Here is a 16871-nt window from a genome sequence, read left to right on the forward strand (position 1 = left end):
ACTTTTTACTAGAAAGAGAACATTTACTGAGTGTGCACAGTGTGCAATAGCAGGAGAACATTTCATGACCATTATCGCACTTAATTCTCAACAGCCACCCTCGAGATTGGTGGTATAACTATTCCCCTTATATGGGTGTCTCCCAGAGAAGTTCAGTACCTTGCCTTGCCTTGGGTCACAAGGCTCCCGGGATGCTCCCTGTCTTCCTGATTCTCAGACCACCGCACCTTCTTCGCCATTATGCCTGACCATGGTTCTCAGACTTGCTTGTGATTCAGAATCACCTAGAGACCTTGTTAAAACAGATCGCTAGGCTTTTACCCCAGAGTTTCTCATTCAGTTGGTTGGGGATGGGGCTCTGAAACACACTTTCCTAACATGTTCCCAGATGCTGCTGAGGCTGCTGCTGAGGCCGCTGCTGTTCCAAGGCACCACGCTTTGGGAACCACCGTGCTGGGCTGGGCTCCAAGCTCCCCGCCCTACTCCACCCAGGCACAACGGGCATAATCATACCCTCCCCACAATGGCGTCCTTGTGAGATGCCAATGAGATAATGGGAGTTAGAGAGCTTTGTCAGCTGCAAGGTGAATGGTCCTGGTCATAGCGAGGAAACCTGCCTGGGGCTGATCCCTGGGCCTGGGAGTGCGTAGGGCTGGGACACAGGTTCAGGCACCACGGCTGTCTGGAGATCTTTGCAGTCCATCTTAATTCTGAGTCACTTCTTAAGGGAGAAAACCAGCTTCTGGGGCTCAGGCCAGCAGCCCCTCCTGCTACCTGCCTCCTCAGCCCACGCCTCCTCCCTCACCCCTGGCAGCCTGCTGAGCACAGCCCCAACAATTAGCTGGCCTGGGTCACTTTTCAGGAGCCAGTCCAGGCAAGCCCGGGTAGCATTGAGCTTGTGATTCAGGGCTTGGGACCGGATCCGGCTCCTCTCCAGCGTGAGACGCAGAGGCCACGACTACCCTTCTCCCAGCCTCAGGCCGTTCACCCGTGAAATGGGCGCAACAAGAGTACCATCGCATAGAGTTGTGTGAATTTAAGGGCCAGTCCTTTTAACAGGGCTTGGCGTTGAGCTCGGTTGCTGGCAAGGGTCCAATCAGTGCTTGTTAGTATTTTCAAAAAGCGCCTGGGCCCAGGGCGCCTGCTGATAAGGGCTCCGACTTGGAACGCAAACCGCTCCCACGCCGTCCCCGGCCGCACCCGGATACACCCGCCCTGGAATGCCAGCTTGGGGGCCGAGGCCGGCCCGCCCCGGGTTGGGGCTGGCAGGGCAGAACAGGATTAGTGAGGCACTGAGGCAGGGAAGGGCGAGCCTGGGGCGGGGGTTCGCCCGAGGCTGCTGGTCCCGGGGGAGAGGAGAACGTGACCCGGGCGCGGTGGCGGGAGGGTCTGGGGGGAGTCTGGGACAGACAAAGAGGGCCCAGAAGGGGCGGGGCCGCTAGGCAGAGCAGTGAGTAGGGCTTCCCCCCCACCAGCAGGGCTCGAGCGCGACCCGGGTAGGGGTAGGAGCCGGGATCCGGCCTTGAGGGGCCGGGTGGCAGCCGCGGCGCAGAGTACCTATCTGAGGAGGCGTGGCGAGGAGGCGGGCACAGGGGCAGGCCTGGCGGGTGAATTAGGGAGGCCACAACGAGCGGGGCGGGGCAAGAGGAGCCCCTCCCACCCCCAGGCCGGGGGCGGGGCTTACGGGTATCTCCTAGGGAGGCCTGGTGGGCGGAGCCGGGTACGGCTTGGAGGCAGCAACATTCCGGCAGGGCAGGGGGGCGTGCCCAGGGCGTGTCATCCGGGGGCGGGGCCTGCTCCAGTCCCTGCGTTCCCCGACGGTCGCCAGGAGAACTGCAGAGTGACTGAGCTCAGAGCTGCGCAGTCGGACGCGGGTGGGCGCGAGCGGGCGACGCCGGGCTTGCAGCGCCGAGCAGAAAGCAAAGCCAGAAGGTGAGAGGGGCAGGGGGGAGGCCGGCCGGACCAACAGCAGCAAAGTTAGTTTTCGTCTCCACTTCCAGAGCCCGCCTGGGCGGCTTTCTCGGAGCAAGTGACAGCAGCAGCTGGTGGGTGAAAAGGAGCCTAAGTCCCCGAGTCCTGACCCCCAGTTTTCCGGCTGTGTCGTCTACCAGCTGTGTGGCCCCGGCCCCGGCCCCGACTCCCCCACCCTGCTCTGGGCTTCTTGGATTCCGTAAACGGAGTAGGTTGAACCAGGTGAACTCCATGCTCCGGTTGCCCTTTCTCACGAAAGCCCTGGAAAGCGAGGGCTGGCAGGTGAGAGCGGACTGCAGTTCAGTCGCCGGTGTTCACAGCGTGCTGGCTGGTTCTCCCTGCCCGGTGGCGCTGGGCCAAGGGAACGTTCCCCTAGAGTTAAGCGAACTACTTTAAAGTTCACACTAGTTTCTCCGATGGGGCTTGAACCCACAAGCCCCGGGGAAGCAGGGTAAAGCAAGGAAATGTCAGTTTCGCCTTCCCCCTAACACTGAGATCCCAGTAACACTTCAGACCACATCCTCAGCAGGGGCTTTTGTCCCCTTCCTGGGGCATTTCCAGGTGACCTGGCCTGGGAGGCCGTGGTTGGAAACCAGGGGACAAGTTCTTGGTGGGGTGGGGAGAGAAGGGGAAAACCCCGACAAACTTTGGGTCCAGAGTCAACCCTGGGGCCCGGGGCTCTTGCTGCATGCTCAGGGTTAGTTCACTGGCCTGGAGGTTTCTGTTCCTGGTGCTAGTGTGTGCTCTGTGCCAGGGCCATTGTAGCTAGGCAGCCTCATTCAGTGGGCACGATCTGAAGCTCTGGGACCAAACTGATTAGGATTGCACTTCCCTCCAAGCTTCAGTTTCTGCGTCTGTAAAATGGGAGTCCTGGCAGAATCCAAGGGCAGTGGCGAGGACTAAACAGAGTAATTCATATACAGTGTTTAGCAAGGCGTCAGGCACCCAGTCAGCCCTCGCTATATGACAGCTGCTCTGAGGCAGGCAGGCAGGTGATGGACTGGCTTCCTGCCTGGGAATGAGCCTGTTTTTGGAGAGCAGGCTGCAGCCATTCTTGACCCTGTGAGTGCCAGAAATTGCCACCTGCCACCTGCATCACTTTGTCCATTTCACATTTGGGGAGTGTGTCATCTGGACCAAAAAGTGGCTGAGTTTTCTGTCATAGCGCTTGGGGCTGGTGGTTGTCCAGTTACAATGTTTACTGAGCACCTACTATATATGAAATGGAGCTAGGGGATACAGAGAAGACCTAGACAGACCTGGGCTCTGCCCTCATTTGGGGCTCCTGACAGTCAGGCTCCACCATGCCCCTGCTGGGGAAGATAACACACACCCAGAGCCTGGAGCCAGATGAGATTTCATGGGTTTGCGCTGCTCTGGTGTCTGGAGCCCAGCTATTCCACTGAACACTTGTCTTGGGTTGAAGGTGAGGGTCAATGTGGGCACTTGTTAACCTGTTCAGTCAAGGCTGGGCACCGAAGGAGACCGGGGGTGCTGCATGTCGGTTCCCGGAATGTCCTGGGGAGATGAACCCTGGAACACTCTGGAACCAGCTAGAAAGTAGTATGGGACAGAGTGTGACTGAAGCCTGCTCTATAGGGAGGAGACTGTGTGTGCCTTTCAGAGGGGAAGGTGCTTAGAAGCAGTGAGATCCTAGAGAAACCAGGGCAGAGGGTGAGGAGCTCCTGGGCTCCCAGGAGCCAGTCCTGATTGGGCTTGGATCAGCTTGGGGCCTCAGTCTCCCCTGTCCAAGCATGTGAACAGCTCAAGATTAGAGTGTGGTATTGTGGGGGAGGAAGAGGGTCACTAAGTGGGATCCATGGTGGGGGATAGGGGGGTAGGGGGTTGGGGAACGAGAAGATGTTCATTTCAAAGAGTACTTAGGAAGCAAATACTAGAAGTGCCCCCCACTCCCGTCCAGCCCACATGACGCATGACAAAGGATGACACACTGCCTCTATCCTCAGTTGCTTACTGCCTGGGAAGGGATACCAGTGACCCTGACAGGAGATCAATGAAAAAAGTATTACAGGGAACTTTCATGGAAGAGGTGGATTTGGAGTGGGTCTTAAGAATTGGGAAGGTTTCCCCTGCTGCAGTGACAGTTTTGGGCATTGGGCAGAGGAAAACACCTAGGCAAAAGCGGGAGGTCACCGTGTTCAGGGACTTTTTAAGAAACTGCTAGTTTGATCAGTCTGGCCAAAGAATTGGGACTCAGCAGGGCTGTGAAGGGGGGAATGGTAAGTTGGATTAACTCATGGAGGGCCTTCAATGCCAAGGTGAGATGTTTGGATCTGATTTGCAGAAAGTGAGAGCCACTGAAGGTTGTTGAACCGGGGAGTGACGTATTCAGAGGGGCGCTTTAGGAAACCAGTTTGCCAGATGTGCTGGGGTGAGGGACTCAGTGGTCAAGGGAGAAGGATCGCAGGCCTGTGGTGATGGGGAAGGAGGGAGGGACTTGCGGGCTTTTGGGGTGTCTGCTGCTAGGAGTGAAGGAAGAGGTGACATCAGAGGGGTGGGTGGAGAGCCAGGGTGACTAGGGGATGTGTGCCCTGTTTTTTTTCGTATTCCTCCACCCAGCCTTGACCCTAGTGTCTAGCAGGGGCTCAGAGGTGCTGGGGAGGGTGAGGCATGCTTTGGAGTGATAGGGAGGGAAGCTGCCCAGTAGGCCCAGTATTTGCCTGTGAGGAGGCCAACCACAGGCTCAGGGCCTCTGTCCCAGGCCCTACGGGGCGAGAGGTTGTGGGGGGGACATCTGGGCAAGTGGTGGGAGCTTGCACCAGCCAGAAGTGGGTTTGAGAGCAGCGTAGATGGGGAGAAGTGCCTGGGGCTCTCCCCTTCCTGGCTACAGTCCAGGGAGGGCTGGGGTGAATGGTCAGGCGGTGGGGACACCAATTTCCCACGTGTGGGGGTGTGGGTTTTGGTTGGCTCTTCTCAAGTTTCTGCCAAGTGGGGCAGTCCCGTCTCTCTCTCTTCCCTTCTCTCCTCTCTCTCTCTCTCTCTTTCTCTCAGCCTCAGACTTTTGAGCCACTGCCTAGCTCTCCCTCCCCCCAATACCTCCCGAGCCTGAGGACCCAACCCTGTTCCACCTGAACACCAGACAGCCCCCTCCTGGCCTGAGGCTGAGCAGACCCAAGCCTCGAACATTCCCGTGGATTTGGAGAATCTGGGGCCAGCTGGCACCCCCTGGTTTGGGCGTGGCCCTGACCCTTTACTCCAGACCGTTATAACCACTTCTTCCACCCCAGGGGAAGCTGAGAGGAGGCGGTTAGGGTTTAATCAAGAGCATCAAACAGTCAGGAGTTGGCTCAGCAAGAGCCTGGGCCCCTCTGTGGGACAGGATGGGGCCAGGGCTGGGGGGCCTGTTTCATCTCAGCAGGAGCTGCTCTGCCCACCGGCTTCCCCTCCTCTAAGCCTGGATCCGAGGAGCCAGGAGGGAAGCCCAGAGGTAAACACAGTGAGCCCTGTGGTATGTGTTGCTTCCCCCCTCCCCACACCCCATCCCGATGTGGCCTGTGAGGAGGCCAACCACAGGCTCAGGGCCTCTGTCACAGGCCCACTTGGTGTCTGGGGGCTGGCTGGTTCCTGACTCACCCCTGGGGTTCCCCCTACACGTTGGTTTTCCTATCAGCAGCTGATTCACTCTGTGCTGACACAGAGAAGCAGCTGAGCGGGAGAGAAGAGGCCTTGGGTTCTGGTTCTTGGAATTAGTTCCGGCTCCTTTGTTTATAGGTTGTGTGACCTCGGGTAAGTTCCTTCTCCTCTCTGGGCTTCCCTTCTCTGTGGTGCTTCGTTCCTTCCCTTGGCCTTTTAGGAAGTTCTGGGGCCTGGAATCTGTTGTTTGTAAAGTGGAGCCCATGTGAACACATGCACGCGCGCGCGCGCGCACACACACACACACACACACACACACACACACACACACCCCGGGGTGAACTGCGTGATTCCTCTCACACAGGCAAGAATTGAGACCACCTCCTTCCCTTACCCTTGCTTACTGCACCTGAAGCCGCCTTACCTACCTTCTGCCTGTCTGCCGGATCAGGGAGATGGTAGAGCATGGCGAGAACGGGACTCTGGAGCTAGAATCTTGGTTCTGTCCTTCCCAGCTTTGTGACCCTCTCTGAGCCTCAGTTTCTGAATCTGTGAATTGGGTAACGGGAGCAGCCTCATAGGATGACATGAGCATAGAACAAAAAGTGCATTCCCCGGGGCATGTGCCTCCCCAGTGCAACCCCAGGCTTTCTGAGGGCAAGGAGGTCTGAACGTGGATGGCAGCTTTTTTCTAAACCCTTCCTTTCTCTCCCCCTTCCTCTGTGCTTGTCTGCACTGAGTACTTTACTCTCCCGCTGCTCTTTGGTGGCATATGGAGTGACTCCATGAACCCTCTCAGGCAGGGATTGCCCTGTCCATCTCTGTATCCTTGATTGCTGGCACAAGACCTGGCCCACAGCAGGCTCTCAGGAAATGATGGTTGAATGCATAAGTAAGTGATTCTCCTCGGGGTGGCCCAGCAGGACCCAGCTCGGTGCCAGATCCTTGGCGACTCCTTGGCAAAGGTGGAGCTGGGAAGCCGGGTCTGGATGCCCATGCTTTGCCCTTTGGGCCTGCCCATTCTGCTCCTGGAACCTGGGACCAGGGAGGCGAGAATGGTTTGGCTGGCCTGGGACTGCTTCGGTCAGGGCTTCAGCTTCCCTTGTGAGGCCTGGCCTTTCCCCTCCTGAGAGGGGAACAGCTCGACTTCCTCTGGCTCCAGCCTGGTGAAGGGTCTCTGGCTTAGTTCGTGTTATTTGTGGAAGGTGCTACTGTCCTGTGAGGGCACAGGCTCCAGGCTGGGGGAATGGGAAATTGCCCTGTGGGAGGCCCCTCCCTGACAGTCTCTTTGCAGGCCACTAGGTGTGTCACTCTGGGAGGCCCCTCACTGTCCCTTCTGCCTTCATTCCCCACAGTGGGGGTTTCTGACTCTACTTTGGGCCCTGTGCCTGACTTTTTTTGTTGTGCTGAGGGGGGGTATCCTGGAAAGAAGTGGTTGTTTCTGAACCTAGGCTTCTAGAACCAATGTAGGAAAGTGGAAGAAGCACTGGAAGTCTGGGTTCACATCCTGGATCTGATGGGAAGTTGCAGGGTGACTTTGTCTAGGGAGGTGAGCCTCTAGGTTGGTTTTCTTTCTTTCTTTTTTAAGATTTTATTTATTTATTTGACAGATTGCAAGTAGGCAGAGAGGCAGGCAGAGAGAGGAGGAAGCAGGCTCTCCACAGAGCAGAGATCCCAATGAGGGGCTCCATCCCAGGACCCTGGGATCATGACCTGAGCCGAAGGCAGAGGCTTAACCCACTGAGCCACCCAGGCGCCCCTAGGTTGGTTTTCTTCTTCAGGCGGTCAGTGCTCCAGAAGCTGGCCTGGGGACCAGCTGGGGTTGGCCTAAGTTGGGAAGGAACCACAAGTGATGTCCCAAACCTAACTGCCTAAAGGTGATTCTTGCCTCTGCTACTTGCCTGCTGGGTGAGACCTTGGGCAAGTGTCTTAGCCCGTCTGTGCATCCATTTTGGCATCTACAATAGGGATCATAATAGTGTTTACCTCATAGGCCTATTGAGAATGATGTGATTTTTTTTTAAGATTTTATTTATTTATTTGACAGAGAGAGACACAGTGAGCGAGGGAACATAAGCAGGGGGAGTGGAAAAGGGACAGGGAGCCCGATGCGGGGCTCAATTCCAGGACCCTGGGATCATGATCAGAGCTGACGCCAGACACTTAACAACTGAGTCACTCAGGCACCCCAAGAATGATGTGAATTAATATACATGAAGCACTTATGACATGTGCTTGGCACATGGTGAGTGCTACATACATACGTATTTCAGCTGGTTTTGGTAATGCTGCTATTATTAAGAGGAAGCAGAATTTCAGTCCTTGGGGGGTGAGTCTTTGGGGAAAAGCTTGGTGAATAGCCTGAGAGTGGGGATCAGGAGACCCTAGCCTGTCCTTTACTTGCCTTGTGACCTTGAAAAAGTCACAGCCTTTCTTGGGCTGCAGAACTAGAAACTGTTATCCTGTATTTGCTGCAATTGACTTTTGTAAATGAGGCACACGTGACGTCACAGCTGGCAGTCTCAGGGATTTATTCCGAAAGAGGACTCTGGGTGCCCAGTCCATTCTCCTGCACACCAAGACAGACAGCCAATGTAGGTGGGCAGGTCCTAGTTCCCCCATGGGGGCTCTGTAGACACAGAATAGCAGAGCTTCCCCCACCCCACAACTGTACTCCAGGCTGAAAAGTAGATGAATAAGTACGTTTAAATACACAATAATGGGATTATACAGATCAGATTGCAGACCTTTATTTTTTCCTCCTTCCTCAATTTTCTGAATCTCCTGCAATGATTCCATAGTCTGATGCTCACGAAAGAAGGAATGGACTTATACAGTAAAGTTATGGAGAAACTTACGATACATATTTAAACAGAAAGATATTATTTGAATTTGGGATCACAGTCTGGTTTTTGTTGTTGATCAATCATATTTGTTCCCAAAGGGATTGGGTGTTGGTTTGATGTATCAATTGCCATGCCTTTTATCAAAAGACGGAGGGAGTGTCTGTGGAAGCAGTGGCTACGTCCACTGGCCTCAGAGCCTGGGAGACGAGTTGGATATATTTGGGAATGTCATCCTAACTTCCATCCCCGGGGAATACACCCTGAACGCTGCCTGCCTAGAAAGCTTTCTACAGTCCTTGACACCAGAGGGCTTAATTTCCTCTTGTAGAGAATAGAGATGATAATAATCTCTCATTCGGGGCCGCGCTACAAGGATTGAAGGATCTTAACATATGTTGAGGTTTTAGAGAGACCCCCTTCTTCTGAATTTGGAACCAAATGGAAACATGACAGAGATGGGGCTCCGACAGGAAGCATCAACACTGAGAAGGCTGGCCGGAGAACACAGCTTTAGATCCGGGGCCCAGAGGGCTTTCCAACCGTCTGCCGTCGAACTGGCAGAGTTACGTGTCCGGTCACAAGCAGCGCTGGACAGGGGCCAGCCTCCCTGCAGGAACAGGTGGTAGGAGCGGAGGGCAGCCAGGATGGAAGGCTGCATGCCCCGCCGAGCATGCCCAGTGTGTTTTTGAGACGAGCCAATCACAGAAGCCTCTGTTGGGGTCCAGGAAGTAAGGGAGGAGGCGGAGCGAGACTAGAGGTGTTCTCCTGGTAGAGGTCCCTCCTTAGGGAAACAAGTGGAGAGGACAATATGCGTTCCACTGATAAGTAGAAGGCACTTGGAATGATGTCAGGTAAGCAGTAAGCACTCAATACATGTTGATTTGTCATTGCTAATAATAATGGTAACAATGAATAATTCTACTGGGGTCGGAAAATCACTTTCACAGTCACTGGTTTAGGAGATGGTTTATTGGAATGTTGTTGCCGTGGGACCCGGTGAGATGCTATGGTGTGTAGAGGAAATAAGTCAGTGGGGCTGTGGGAGGATTGGTTTGTCTGAGGTCCTGCGTGAGTGAGTGGGCGGCTCGTCCTTGGGTCCCTGTGGGTCACGTCGACAGCTCACCTCCCCGACCTTTCCTGACCACACAGCGGGGGAGTAATGGAGGCAGGCAGGATGTGTGGGTCTACTTGCGCTGAACATTTAGAGGCTGGGCAAGGCCCCCTGATCCCCTTCCTCTCTGCCCACGCCCTCTCCTGCCCTCTTTTGCCGCGACACTGTGACACTGTGGAGCGTGCTTTTCAAACCCTGCGTGTCAGAAGTCCCCTGGGGGCATGTAGGGGACCTAGATGTGGGCCAGCTCGTCCTCCCAGCATCTGCTCACCTTTGGGCAAGTTTCTCAACCGCCCAGAACCTTGGTTTCCTTATCCGTGAACTGGGGAATGATAGTGGGACCTCTCCCGTGGCTTGCCCGCGGCGGGGGTGTGGGGGGGCGGGTTACATGAGGTAATGGGTATGGGTGAAACACTTAGCAGCGGGCCCAACACAGGAAGCCCCCTCAGTAAAAGCCAGAGAATGGCACATGAAGGCTGCGCCTACCACTGCTATGGAGAAATAAAGAGTCCTTCTCCCCTGCACAGATCTGACTTTTTTTTTTTTTTTTTTTTTTTAAGATTTTACCTATTTATTTGAGAGAGAGAGAGAAAGCATGAGAAGGGGGAGAGTCAGAGGGAGAAGCAGACTCCCTGCCGAACAGGGAGCCTGATGCGGGACTCTATCCCAGGACTCCAGGATCATGACCTGGGCCAAAGGTAGTCGCTCAACCAACTGAGCCACCCTTTGGGTACAAGGGACTCCAGGTGCCCCAGATCTGACTCTTAAAAAAATATATGTGCTACAGAATTTAAGCAAACCTATTCTCCCTTAGCTTCCACTTACAGTCCTAATCTTGTGCACTGGGATGACGTCCACATGGAATGTGGACATTCCCTGGGAGAGGCCATGTCCCCCTTGTAGCAGAGGCCACCCAGACCGGTGGTTCTGAGGTAGGAAGGCTAGCTCTCTCAACTGTTTAGAAACGTCTTCTCCATCCGAACCAAATGGGCAGACACACACACACGCACAAACTTTATAATTACTGACAAAATTTTTTTGTGTGGAAAACCTTAGAGGTTAAGGGATAGATGTAAAGGAGGCAAGAACCATTCAGAAATAAGTACTGGGAACAGTTTGATGTACACACAGACACACACTCACAGACACACACACACACACACACACACACACACACAGTTGGGATTATACCATACGAACCACTTCCTCTGCCGCCACGGTGGGTTAACATAGTAAAGGGAGGATTGTTCCATGTTATTCAATATTCTTCCTCAGCACGTTTCCCAGCCCCATAGTATCACACTGTGTGGATCCACCATGACCCAGTTTCGCATTCTCCTACTGTTACACGTTTCGGCCATTTTGAGTTTTTCATTAGCTCCCAGGTCGCTAGAGTGACTGCCTTGTCCATACATATATCTTGTGCTCACATCTAATACTCTCCACAGAGTAGACTCCTAGAAGTGGCTTTCTAGCCAGCTGGTTTTTAAACTTGGAGTCTGAGGGACCAGTTCTCAGGGAAAAATCCTTTCCTCCATACCCACCAGAATGTATCCCCAAACTTAGCTCTAGCCCCACTAGGGAGAGAGGGTGTTGTGTCCCTAGGAGCTAGGTAGCAAGCACATAGAAGGAAAGGGGCCAGTGCTTGGGATCTGTGTTGGGGGGAGGCGGGTAAGAGACAGAAGGAAAAAGACAGATATGGGGAGCTGTTCCTCTTCAACTAGAGTCTGAATCTGACTTTTGACCCTCCTCCTGTCTCCTTTCCAGGAGCCTGTGGTGTCATTAACTAATTATGAGATCTCTTTAGTATTTAATGACCTTTCTCCATGGTGACTCCTTCCTTCTCAGCAGTCTTCTGGGAGCCAGGGAATGAGAAGATGAGTCTGTGGGAGGAAGTTTGTCTGGAGTAGGAGGTGGGTCATTGGGGGGGGGGGCAGTGGTTCCCAAACTCTGACATATGGCAGAATCTCCTGGAGGGTTTGTTAATGCATGGTTCATGCCCCTAAGTCTTCTGATTCCATTGGTCAGAAGGACCAATGGAGTTGTAGGGGGCAGCCCAGGAAAGCAGATGGCTAATAGGTTTCTAGGAGATGCTGTTGCTGCTGGTCTGGGAACTACAATTGGAGAACCAATGGAGTCGTAGAATGGGCCACTGGAGGCTCTGTGGAGAATCTTAGCTCCCAGTAGGAACCGTTTGGTCCCACCTGGTAAAGGCTTGCATGAGGCCGAAACTCACCTTCCCCCTGCCTCCACCTCGTCAGCTTTTCCAGGATGTGCAATTATATATTTATGTGCAAGAGGATAAGATGCTTATCACCATCCCCATTTTGTAGGAAGGAGAACTAAGGCTCTGACAGGGAACCTAATATGTCCAAGTTAGCCCTGAAAGCCATCGGAAGCACTACAGAAACCCCAGCCTTGTCACCTCTCCGTGCTCCCCCTCAACAACACTCCCCACCCCAAACTGTATCATATACTCTGGGCTTCCATCATGTGGGTCCGGTGCGGGGGCAGAGGTGCATTCCGTGAACACTGAGGGGGACCCAGAGGGCCCCAGGTGAGGGGGCTGGGGGAGGGAGGGTCCCCCACACTGTCTCTGAACCAGGGTCTTGCTCTGCTTTTTATTCCCCCCCACCACCTACTAGCCATTCAGTAACGTGCCCTTCTAAGATCTAATGTTTTCAGCCCATTTATATTCCCAGTTATTGTTCGGGGCATTTTTCTGGGAGGCCAGGGAAACGTGTGCCTAAGCCTGGCTGTGGTCAGGCAGGCACAGCAGAGGAAGAGGAGAGAGCCCTCCTCTGTTGGGAAGCTAAGATGTGCCAGGCCCTACCCTGGGCACTTTGCAGCCGTGGTGTCAGTGACCGAGTGGCCCCTATTTTACAGATGAGGACGTGGAGGGTCCCAGGGCTGTAGCAACGTGCCCAAAGCCACAGCTGCAGGGCTCAGAGCTGGGCTTCCGTTCCCAGATTCCCTGGTCTAGAGTGGCAGCAGGTCCTGGACCGAAGGAGCTAAGGGTTGGTGGGGGTGGGCTGCACCCATCAAAGAGGGTCCGTCGGAGGGGTATGGCTACTCTGGGACTCGTAGTCTGGCTGGGGGAGGGCCCTGGTCTACCCATCTGGAGAACCAGGTCACACAGTGCTGTGCTGCCACCTGGCTGTGTGACCTTGGGGAAGTCACTCCCCTCCTCGGGGTGTCAGAGTTCTTATTTCTGCTAATGATACCTTATGCTTTATAGCTTTTAGCCATGGACATTTTCTCACGTACTTCTTCCCCACAGGCCTCCCCACACCTTGTGAAGCAGGCAGCAAGGGTGTTATTTCTGAGCCCATTTTACAGATAATGACAGGCTATGGGTGACATGCCTGGGATCTGACAGCTAAAGAGGTGCTGGAGCCAGGACTGGAATCCCTCTTACCTTTTCTCCCTGTCCTGAGCCTGGCCCATCGCCCCCAAGCTGCCTCCTTACAGAGGAAGGGGACCTCTAGCCTCCTCTCTATTCTCAGCCTCTGCTTTGGAGGTCCCAGGGCCTGGTAGATTTGGGGTGCAAGGGTCTCCAGAAAGGGACTGCACCGGGATCCTTGCTTTGGCCCAGGAACCTGTGGAGGGAAGATAGGGTGGTTCCGGCCATCCCTGTTATAGGCTCCTGCCTGGGCATTTGGGGCCCCTGGTGGTGATGGGCCCCAAATGCCCAGGGAGTGGGGTTCAGGCCCGGCTATGCCTCCTCCCTAACCCCCGTCTTCCCCTCTGGATTGTGTCTGCCCTCCTGTACTCCTGAACAGTACAGAATTTTCCAGACTCCCAGACCGAGGTGCCTGGGCCCCATAGCTCCGTCTGAATGCCTTCACCTCCTCCCCTGTCCCCTGACCTGAGTCTTCCTCATTCTCTGAGGCCCGGCTCTGGCCACCGTCTTCCCTGGGGCCAGCCGTGGCACCTGGCCAAGCCAACTCAGCTTTCTCAGGGTCTGTCCATTGGGTGAGCTAGTTAACAAGCCCCCAGAGTAGAGGCTGTGGCTGCTGTGGGTCTGAGCCCCCCAAAGGTCTGCCTGGCTGGTAGGGCTCAGGGTGCTGGGTCTGTGTGTACTGGGGGCGCCTGACCCCTTCAGGGTCAGCCTCAGACCTGTGGCTTTCACACTTCGTGATCTCGAGCAAGTCCCCTGTCTTCTCTGTCCTCTGGCTTCCATCTCCTAAAAATAAGAACACAACTTTCCTCACTGACCACTTGCAAGCCTTGCATGAGATAAGCGTGCAAAACATCAACCTCTGACGTCTGGTGGGTTCCAGGCACTCAGGAAATGCCTGTCCCTCCCTCCCCTGCAATCAGCTCAGGCTTCATTCTGCCTCCACCCACCTGACACCCTAGAGCAGGTGTCTGGCTGGGCTTTGGTCTAAGGCTTGCAGTTATATCTGCTCTAGCCTGGGTGGTGTTCTAGACTGATAAAAGGGGACAGATTGGGCAGAAGGACAGAATCAGCTGCAAACAAATGTGTTTAAACAGGCTCTGCTGGTTCCAAGTTGTGACCCCAGGCACAGTACCTCCCTGAGCCTCAGTTTCCCAATCTGTAGAAGGGGGATACTCCTACCTTCTCTGTTCTTAGGATCCCAGTAGAGGTGGGGTAGGGGTAGGAATCCCAGTGGCCTGAAGCCCAAAGCTGCCTCCCAGGAGCCTTGAGTCCAGCCTGCCGTGGCTGATTTATTTGTTTGCTTTCCTACTGCATCACAAACAGTCCCTTCTCTCTCTGGCCACCTGGAGGCTCACCAGGCCATTAAGCCCTTGGCTCTGGTGCTGGTATGCTGGGCCGCCTGGGGGAAACAGCATGCCTGGGGTGGGGGGCCAGGCCTGAGGCCCTGCCTAACTGCCTGAGACCAAGGTAGTGTCACTGCAGGTCTTTATGCTGAGAACTCTTGGAATGCCAGGGGCCCCTAGGGACAGAGACCCTTTCCTGTAGTGCCAAGCACCTTTCCTTTCCATTTCTGTCCATCTGTCTATATACCCCTCCTCCTAGTTCCCTGTGGCCTGGAACCTTCTCCCGGTGATAATAATCACATGCTTCCCTTCCTTGTGCTAGAGCATTTTGATTTCTCAAATCTCCTACCTCCCTGTAAGGTAGGAACGAACTGTTGTTAGCCCAGAGAGAGAAGGGGGCTTGCCAAGGCCCATGGCGGGGACTCGTGACCTTTCCACCCACACCTATTCCCCACCTCTTGGCCGTGCTCACATTCTTGGCTAAATTTTGCCTTGCAGTGGCATGCCCCAGCATGGGAGTGGGAAGCAGGTTGAGAGGAGGTGGAAATGGCAGAGCCCTAGGTCTCCAGGGTGAACGGTCCTAGATTCTGGCCCCAGGAGCTCTGGAAGCTGGCATAGGGCCTGCCCCGTTGCACAGAGAGGGAAACTAAGGTTTAGGAAAGGGCAGTGATTATGGGGTAGAGCAAGCTGGGCTCGGTTACTCTCTTCTTCTGCCTCCTAAGGACCCTGGGGACTCAAGTTAGGGGACCCCACGGGGCTGTTTGGGACCTGGGTGCTCATTTGGGCTGAGCTGCTGCTGGCTGAGATCAAGTCCTCTGCCTCCGTCGGCAATCTGAGGGGTCCATGAGTGGCTCCAGTGCTCCTTTGGGTGATTCAGACCCAGCCTGCTCAGAAGGGGTTATCAGAGGGGGGCAGTTTCCACCCAGGGCTCTGCCTGGTGCTCCCAGAATCTGGGGGAGGCCAAGGCTGTGGAGAATGTGCTGGGGAGGGGATGGGCCATTGTTGATGACTGGTTGTGGGGAGGACAGTGTGGGTAAGAATGGGAGGGTGCAGTCTCTCAGGGGGGCCACAGGGAAGGCAGGCTCTCCTGGCTATGGAAGAAGGCGAGGGGTGAGCAAGGGGGAGGCGGAGCTGGGCTGGCTCCCAGGGCCAGATCCTGTCTAGGTGAGCAGGGCCTGCATTCCTGGGTGGCTTTTGCCTTAGGCTCCTCTGGGGGCTTCCTGTGCAGACCTGAAAGGGCCGGAGGCCTGTGGGTTGGAGTTGGGGATGCCCAGGAGGCTCCCTTCACCTGGGATCTCTCTCTGTGTTGCCCACCCCTGTCATTCTGTCTCTCTTTCCTTATGTCTGCGTCACTGCTCTTTCCTGCCACTCTTTTTACTCCCCGCCCAACAGCAGCCTCCCACCAGTCAACCTTTGCCTGCCCTCCAAGTACCTCTGAAGCCAGAATGTCTCCAGAAGTGCCGAGACCCAAGGGCACCCTGGCTGAGGCTGCCCAGGCCTTGCTCCTGGGCAATCCCAGAGGACCCGACAGGCCTGGAGCCCTTTCTCCCTGGGGATGGAAACCTGTCAGGCTGTGCCTCAGCTGTCAGGTATCTGTGCTGCTTCAGTGTCCCCTACTTTGCCTGGGAATCCAGGCCTTGGATGCCCACAGCCAGCTGTGGAAATGGATTTCTCCAGGCCACTCCTCCCTGGAGCTTGGTGCTGGCCCTGGGGAAGGCTGGCTAGGCTGGAGCCGGGAGCCTGTGTGCTGGCCAGTTGCCATGGGACATCCTGGATGTCAGAAGCTCTCAGGATGCAAGAGGAGGAGACTTGAGAGCTGGTCTTGGACACAGGGATGAAGCCACTGGCAGAGACAGGGACGTACACAAAAGGGAAGATGCAGGTGGGGGGGAAGGACTGAAGGAGAGAGTATGAGACCCTAGAGAGCCCTGACTCAGAAAAGTCAAGTAACAGGGGCAGATAGAGCCAGACACCACGTGTCTGATGCCCACCCTGTCTGATGCCAACCCTAACTACCCATGCTGAGAGAGTTAGGGCCACCAGACAGTGCTCTGAGAGATCCTGTGCAGAAGAGTCTTCTGGGAAGGCTGCTTGGAGGAGGTGGCCTCTCAGCTGCTCGTTCTCTTTCTTCTTGAACCCAGTGCCTCTGAAGAGGATGCCGTGACTGAAGGGCCTGCCTGATGCCATGTGGGGTCCCTGATTAGAGCCCCCTTCTTCATCCGCAGTTGCCTCCCCAGGGCCCACAGTTAGCACCCACCCTCAGTCTTGGGAACCCCAGCCCTGGCCCAGAAGTTAACCCTTTATTAACCACCCGCTGCCAGGCTCTGCGATGGGTGTGCAGGCTGGCTCCTGGTGCCCCGTGTGGCTCCAGAGGTCTTCAGTGGGCTGGGCTTAGAGACTGGGCTATAGAACCCAATAAACTCAGGCTGGGCCTTGGTGAAGCTATTTTAGTACCTGACCATTTGTAAACTGGTTTCTGCGGGCCATGTCGCCTGACAGCAGAGGGACGGACTGTGGGGTTCAACTCCTAGCTTTACGATCTGTGTGACCTTGGGCAAGTCCCTTTCCCACGCTGAGCCTCACTTTCTTCACCCATTCACCCA

The 16871-nt window shown here is 55.2% G+C and overlaps 1 protein-coding gene across 2 annotated transcripts in view; it reads left to right on the forward strand.

Moving 5' to 3' along the window:
* The first annotated feature begins 1804 nt into the window (after window positions 1–1804).
* The window catches only part of LOC132008515 (CD82 antigen-like), a 47324-nt gene continuing 32257 nt past the window's right edge, over window positions 1805–16871 (forward strand). The window contains exon 1 of one of the 2 annotated variants that reach the window (XM_059387156.1): window positions 1805–1932. The gene's annotated coding sequence lies outside the window, so the exon portion shown is untranslated. Of the gene's footprint in view, window positions 1933–5696; window positions 5719–16871 lie in introns of those variants that run through there. The other variant, XM_059387157.1, reaches the window with a different exon arrangement.

The sequence above is a fragment of the Mustela nigripes genome, unplaced genomic scaffold (assembly GCF_022355385.1).
Source record: "Mustela nigripes isolate SB6536 unplaced genomic scaffold, MUSNIG.SB6536 HiC_scaffold_148, whole genome shotgun sequence".
NCBI classification, from domain to species: Eukaryota; Metazoa; Chordata; class Mammalia; order Carnivora; family Mustelidae; genus Mustela; species Mustela nigripes.